Raw genomic sequence first — 7,657 nt, 5'->3', positions numbered from 1 at the left:
CGGCATTCAATTAATGCACATGTGTTCTGTGATGCCAAGATAAGACTGACATCGGCATGACTGCTCTGGCATAATGCGCATTAAAGGGAATCACCAATTACAGAACCGATTCGCAGACCGCAGCCATACAGTGCAGTTTTTTGTTTTTTTTTTTTTTACTCCTTCTGTTACAAGCACACTCTGACGGTGACTAGCAAACATCGCCAGAAATCGGTTTTTTTAAAAGTTATTTCAGTCATGGTGTTGCTGGAGCTCACGGCATTTACAACACCGTGCCTTTCAACACGTTCAAGCTTTCTGCAAACACTGCGCATACAGTAGAACTTAGAAACGAGAACTATCTAGCTTGCGCAACTACCAGCCAACGAAGGTCTAGACAGCATCGTGATTGCATATGCATGACATTGATTAGCATGTTCTCTATATGGCTGGTTCAGAGTGGAACAGGGCGGGGTTTGAGGCGTGTCCACGAACGCATATTTACAAGATCCATCCATTATCCAACTCGCTATAGCCTAGCTACAGGGTCACGGGGTCTGCTGGAGCCAATCCCAGCCAGCTCAGGGCGCAAAGCAGGAAACAAACCCTGGTCAGTGGTACCAACCCACCTCAGGGCGTACACACACACACACTAGGGACAATTTAGGATGATTGTGATTTATAAATGAGAAAGTGCGTAGAAGGGACAGCACGGTGGAGCAGTGGCAGCGCTCGCAGTAAGGAGACCAGGGTTCGCTTCCCGGGTCCTCCTTGCGTTGAGTTTGCATATTCACCCCGTGTTTGCGTGGTTTTCCTCCGGGTGCTCCGGTTTCCTCCCACAGTCCAAAGACATGCAGGTTGGGTGCATTGGCGACCCTGAAATTGTCCCTGGTGTGTGCCCTGCGTTGGGCTGGCGCCCTGCCCGGGGATTTGTTCCTGCCTTGCGCTCTTTGTTGGCTGGGATTGGCTCCAGCAGATCCCCGTGACCCTGTGTTAGGATATGGCGAGTTGGATAATGACGGACTGAAAGTGTGTAGAAGTGTGCATTCGGCAGGTTTTATAAATGTCATTTTTTTGCATACATGTATTTTCACGCTCGAAATTTCGCAATGTTTTATAAGTGAGGCCCCGGGAGTTGCGATACCTACTCCGACAGATACGGTCTGATTTTGCTCCTGCTGTAATAGCGTAAACAACATTGTCTTTGAAGAACAGCTGGTTGTCGATCACCACCCCGATGGTCCGTACCGACTTGGCGGGCGTTAGCGACGGTTAACCGTGAAGAATACACGGACAAGCTGAGCTGGAGATGGCGCTCCTGGCTGGAGAAGTTTCACACGTGGAACGATTTAGCTAATGACTCGGCTATACCCCGGCCTAAGGTAGTCAACAAGTAGCAGATTTGCTTCAATCCCTTTTGTGCCAAATATGCTTATTCTGTCAATAATGAAAACGTGTTAAATACAGGCGACCGGCTCTTAACGCACTACGCATAAATTACACATTTAAAGATAAGTTCTTGTTGGCTGAAAATTATGGAGGAATATTTCGGACAAAATGAAATAAATAAATAAATGCGTAAATAAATAAAAGTACTGTGAAATGTGAGCATAAATAAATACATGTGTCATGAAATGAGAGCCTTGATAAATAAATATGTCATGAAATGAGAGCATAAATAAATAAATGTGTCACGAAATATGTTTTTCGTTGCTTATTTATTTATTTCATTTGTCCGTAACATTCCTGCAAACCGTCATGAAATACGGCTTGAAATAAAACTGTCACTTTCACTCGTCAAAGTTGAGAGGGTGGGCTCTAACACGCCCTCTAGTTACTGATTGGTGAATCGATAGCACAAGAATTAATTAGAAAAATGCTTACTACTGCCGATTAAATGGATTCTGCCGAAGATATTACGTATTTCAGAGAGAGAATTGAAGATTTATCGGAAGAAATTACAATGTTGGCGGCCCTTTTAGAACTGAGTATTTGACCCTTGTTTTACGAGTAGAAAGTCTTTTTCAAACAACTGTACAGCTCTGATCAGTGGTAAAGTTGTTCAGTTCAAAATATAAGGTGGTGCTGCTTTGGGCATTCCATGTCAAAGTACCTAAACTAATACAGCCGTTGCAGCTTACCGTATATCAAACTGGCTCATTCGCCTTGTGATCGTCTTCTCCGATACATCATACAGATCTGCAATCTGTTGTACTTTTAAACCGCATAACAGAAGGTTTTCTATTGACTCAGCTGGAATGTCAAAGGATGGACGTCCAGAGCAGGGAACTGCATCACCTGAACTGGAGTGTAGTAGAGTCCGTTCCACCTGTTCTTCGATAATTTCAAAAACAGTTTCATCTATATCGGAGTCTAAAAGGGCCGCCAACATTCTAATTTCTTCCGATAAATCTTCAATTCTCTCTCTGAAATACGTAATATCTTCGGCAGAGTCCATTTCATCGGCAGTAGTAAGCATTTTTCTAATTAACTCTTGTGCTATCGATTCACCAATCAGTAACTAGAGGGCGTGTTAGAGCCCACCCTCTCAACTTTGACGAGTGAAAGTGACAGTTTTATTTCAAGCCGTATTTCATGACGGTTTGCAGGAATGTTACAGACAAAATGAAATAAATAAATAAGCAACGAAAAACATATTTCGTGACACATTTTTTTATTTATGCTCTCATTTCATGACATATTTATTTATTAAGGCTCTCATTTCATGACACATTTATTTATTTACGCATTTATTTATTTATTTCATTTTGTCCGAAATATTCCTCCATAGAAAATATCCAATTCAAAGTTATATTTGCAAAATAATAGTAGAAAAGAAACCCTGATTTCAGAGGAAGGCGGAAGATCTGTCTTGGTAATAATTGTGCCGCATACGGTCTTTACTGCAAAACAGTCATGTGTGCAGAATATGTGAAATTATAAAAATAAAAAGCAAACGTCCGAGCAAAAACACAAACTGTTAAGCTGAAACCACGTAACTCTTCAAAGCAATCCACACAATTATTCATATCCAGAAAATTGATTCTTCTGTATTATTTGCACTTAATATACACTGCAACTAACTTTTATTAACATTCTTCAGTAAACAAATGTGTACACATTTCATCCAAAATATTTTTAATTAGTGGTTTATAAATTACATAGTGAATTTTATTTCATTTATAGTGAATTTCAATTAATTGTGTGATTACAGGTAAGCTTAGCTTGTGTGTTATATGTGTGCTGTTTTACTCTCATCTTGTTTAGAATTCATCATTTGTGAAATACATTAATTTAACCTTAAGATTAGGATTTCATTTTTCCTTTTTTTTGTTTTGAACAGCACGATTCAATTTATCCTGTTTTTAGTTAATTTCATGTAATTTTGTATGCCTTATGATTTATTAAAATTTCACTAAAACTTTTTAAGTTAGTCCCTTTTCAACCTTAATAAAAGTAAAAGTGTCTGTATGACTGTCAGTATGTGCATCTGGCTGCTATGGGTCAACAGATGGCGTATCACAAACATTTGTAGTAATAAAATACATTGCTTGTGTCATTCCAACTGGTGGTGCATCACAAACATTAACACCACATCAAATGGCACACATGCATGCATTGCACAGTGTCTTGTAAACGTTAACGCTGAGGTCTACGCTGTTTGCTTAGATTTCACACAGCTAATACCGATATGCAAATGAAGTAATGACATCATCTAGTGATTTAGATTCGATTCAATAAACTTTATTAATTCCAGGGGGAAGTTCAGAAGCATACAGCCGCAGAAAAATAAAAAAACAGGAATAGAGACTCACAAGATAGATAATACAGCCAATCAATCAATAGATTTGTATAGTGTGCATGTATTTCAAACTGAACTTAACAAGTTTTTTTACAGAAGAAGCATTGAATTTCCCAGTAGCAGTGGGCAGAAATGACCCTCCGGAAGCGCTTCTTATCATACTGTGGTGGAATGAGCCAGTGGCTAAAAGTGCTCCAAGACAGCGCCTCCCGGAGTAGATTTCTCATGATGGCATCCAAGTTTTCCCTCCATCCTCTTTTCTACAACAGCTTCCAGTGTGTCCAAGTTTTGTCCTGTGATGGCGCAGGCTTTCCGGATAAGTTTGTTCAGACATTGTGCTTCTTTTGAGCTCAGATTGCTTCCCCAAGAGACTGCAGCATAGAACAGCACACTGGCTACTATGGACTGGTAGAAGATTTCCAGCACACATCAAAAGACCTGAGTCTCCTTAGCAAGTCCATTCTGCTCTGGCCCTTCTTGTCCAGTGCCACTGTGCTGTCAGACAATCCAGTTTGTTGTTCAATCGAAGCCCCGGGTCCTTGTAGTTCTTCACCACTTCCACGTGCTCCCCCTGGATGGTGACTGGTCTCAGAGGCTTCTTTGGCACACTGGAAGTTGACCCTCAGGTCTTTTCTCTTACTGATGTTGTTGTCCCTGCACCACAAGACAAAGTCCTCCACAACCTTCCTGTATTCTGATTTGTCTCCTTTATTAATACAACTTCTGATGGATGACTCTACTGAAAACTCCTGTAGATGGCAGGCGCTGGTATTGTGCTGGAAGTCTTTGATGTAAAAGATGAACAGGAAGGAAGGGTCATAGGTGTTTTAGGATCATCCTCTCAAAGGTCTTCATGATGTATGAAATAAGAAGAAGAGCATGAAGACCAGAGCATCCTCTACAACTTTATGTGACAGATAGGCAAACTACAGGGGACTCAGATGTTCTGAAACCATGGGTCATAGGTGTTTTAGGATCAGCCTCTCAAAGGTCTTCATGATGTATGAAATAAGAGCAGCCTGTCTGAAGTCCTTGGGATGTGCTTTTGTCATTTTGTTTTCCTTTCTAAAATGACTGATGTTAAAAGAAAGTCTGTTCTTTAATTTACTCCTGCTGGAATTTAAGTCGGTGTTTCATAAAGTACTTTCTGGAGTTACCATTGTTTATATTGATGATGGATTGTTGTGTGGGTCATGAAGTGGGACTGGGCGGGTCGCCGCTCTGATGGCTGTGGTGAGTCCTGAAGTGGCTCAGTTTATGAAGGGGTGGCTCTGATGATTGTGCTTGGTTTGATTCACCCTACAATGTGCTCTAATCATCTCATCTGATTCACCAAAGGTGAACCCCCAACCTTGGTGGGTCGCCAAGACATTTATATTGGAAAAGTGGGTCATGAAAGCAAAAACTTTGAGAAAATCCCCTTTAAGTTATATGAGCATAATCAAAGCCAGACCACCCAGTCTGTCATATCTGTCAAGTGTCCTCTTTGTGATTTCTGGGGACCTCCACGGGCATACTGAGCGATTAAAGCGTGTTTGTTGATGTTTTATGTGTTGTTACAAAGTTGACCAAGAGCTATAGCAAGGTTTTGGGCAGCCACCTGTATATAGTTTCCTGGTACGTGATTCAGAGTCCAAAATAGAACTGAGGGAATAGGGGAAAGATGGTGGCTTTTAAAGGCCAATATACAGTCATATGAAAAAGTTTGGGAACCCCTCTCAGCCTGCATAATAATTTACTTTCAACACAAAAGATACCAGTGGTGTGTCTTTCATTTCCTAGGAACATCTGAGTACTGTGGTGTTCTCCAAACAAAGATTTTTAGTGAAGCAGTATTTAGTTGTATGAAATTAAATCAAATATGAAAAACTGGCTGTGCACAAATGTGGGTCCCCTTGTCATTTTGCTGATTTGAATGCCTGTCACTGCTCAATGCTGATTACTTACAACACCAAATTGGTTGGATGAGCTCGTTAAGCCTTGAACTTCATAGACAGGATGTCCAATCATGAGTGGTAAAAGGTATTTAAGGTGGTCAATTGCAAGTTGTGCTTCCTTCTCTTTGACTCTGCTCTGAAGAGTGACAGACAGCATGGGATCCTCAAAGCAACTCTCACAAGATCTGAAAACAAAGATTGTTGAGTCTCCTGGTTTAGGGGAAGGCTACAAAAAGCCATCTCAGAGGTTTAAACTGTCAGTTTCAACTGTAAGGAAGGTAATCAGGAAATGGAAGGCCACAGGCACAGTTGCTGTTAAACCAACCCAGCAGGTCTGGCAGGCCAAGAAAAATACAGGAGTGGCATGTGTGCAGGATTGTGAGAATGGTTACAGACAACCCACAGATCACCTCCAAAGACCTGCAAGAACATCTCGCTGCAGATGGTGTATCTGTACATCGTTCTACAATTCAGCGCAATTTGCACAAAGAACATCAGTATGGCAGGGTGATGAGAAAGAAGCCCTTTCTGCACTCACGCCACAAACAGAGTCGCTTGTTGTATGCCAATGCTCATTTAGACAAGCCAGATTCATTTTGGAACAAAGTGCTTTGGACTGATGAGACACAAATGGAGTTATTTGGTCAGAACAAAAGCTCTTTGCATGGCGGAAGAAGAACACCACATTCCAAGAAAAACACCTGCTACTTACTGTCAAATTTGTTGGAGGTCCCATCATGCTGTGGGGCTGTGTGGCCAGTTCAGGGACTGGGGCCCTTGTTAAAGTTGAGGGTCGGATGAATTCAACCCAATATCAACAAATTCTTCAGGATAATGTTCAAGCATCAGTCACAAAGTTGAAGTTACGCAGGGGTTGGATATTCCAACAAGACAATGACCCAAAACACAGTTGGAAATCTACAAAGGCATTCATGCAGAGGGAGAAGTACAATGTTCTGCAATGGCCGTCACAGTCCCCTGACTTGAATATCATCGAAAATCTATGGGATGATTTGAAGCAGAGTGTCCATCAAATTGAACTGAACTGGAGAGATTTTGTATGAAGAATGGTCAGAAATACCTCCATCCAGAGTCCAGACACTCATCACAGGCTACAGGAGGACAGCGTCTGGAGGCTCAAAGGAGCAAAAGGAGGCTCAACTAAGTATTGATGTCATATCTCTGTTGGGGTGCCCACATTTATGCACCTGTCAAATTTTGTTATGATGCATATTGCATATTTTCTGTTAATCCAATAAACTTAATGTCACTGCTGAAATCCTACTGTTTCCATAAGGCATGTCAGATATTAAAAGGAAGTTGCTACTTTGAAAGCTCAGCCAATGAGAAACAAAAATCCAAAGAATTAAGAGGGGTTCCCAAACTTTTTCATGACTGTAAATGATTCCAAAATTTCCAAAACAACATAAGATAAGGATTTGAACCCCAGCCAGGGGAGTAACCCTGGCTGTAATATAACAGAATGCCAATGCCTTTCTTATATGGCACCTTTTATCCACCTGTCCCTTGTCAAAGCTTTTACAAGGACATTAAGATTAGAATGTCATGTGGCACATGGCTCCCCATCTCTTTCTACACAAAGGATGTTGCTACTTTAAAAGCTCAGCCAATGATAAACAAAAATCCAAAGAATTAAGTGGGGTTCCTAAACTTTTTCATATGACTGTAGGAAATGACATCAGGTGGGTCAGAACCAGAAGAGTCTTCATCCATAGGTTCGGACCTGGAAATGACATCAACAGACCAGGCAGAATTTCCCATGAATGGTCTGCAGAAAAATAAGAAAGAGAATCAGTGCACTCTGCCACATCCCGGTCTTGCTCAGAATTACTCTCATTCAAGCCCTTTAGCTGCCTCCCATGCGCACGTGTGTGACAGTGTCTTGTGGGTGATTCGATGCAATTCTCTCACTCTGCCA

Source organism: Polypterus senegalus, chromosome 1 (genome assembly GCF_016835505.1).
Source record: "Polypterus senegalus isolate Bchr_013 chromosome 1, ASM1683550v1, whole genome shotgun sequence".
NCBI lineage: Eukaryota > Metazoa > Chordata > Cladistia > Polypteriformes > Polypteridae > Polypterus > Polypterus senegalus.
Note: the sequence above shows the minus strand (reverse complement) of the source record.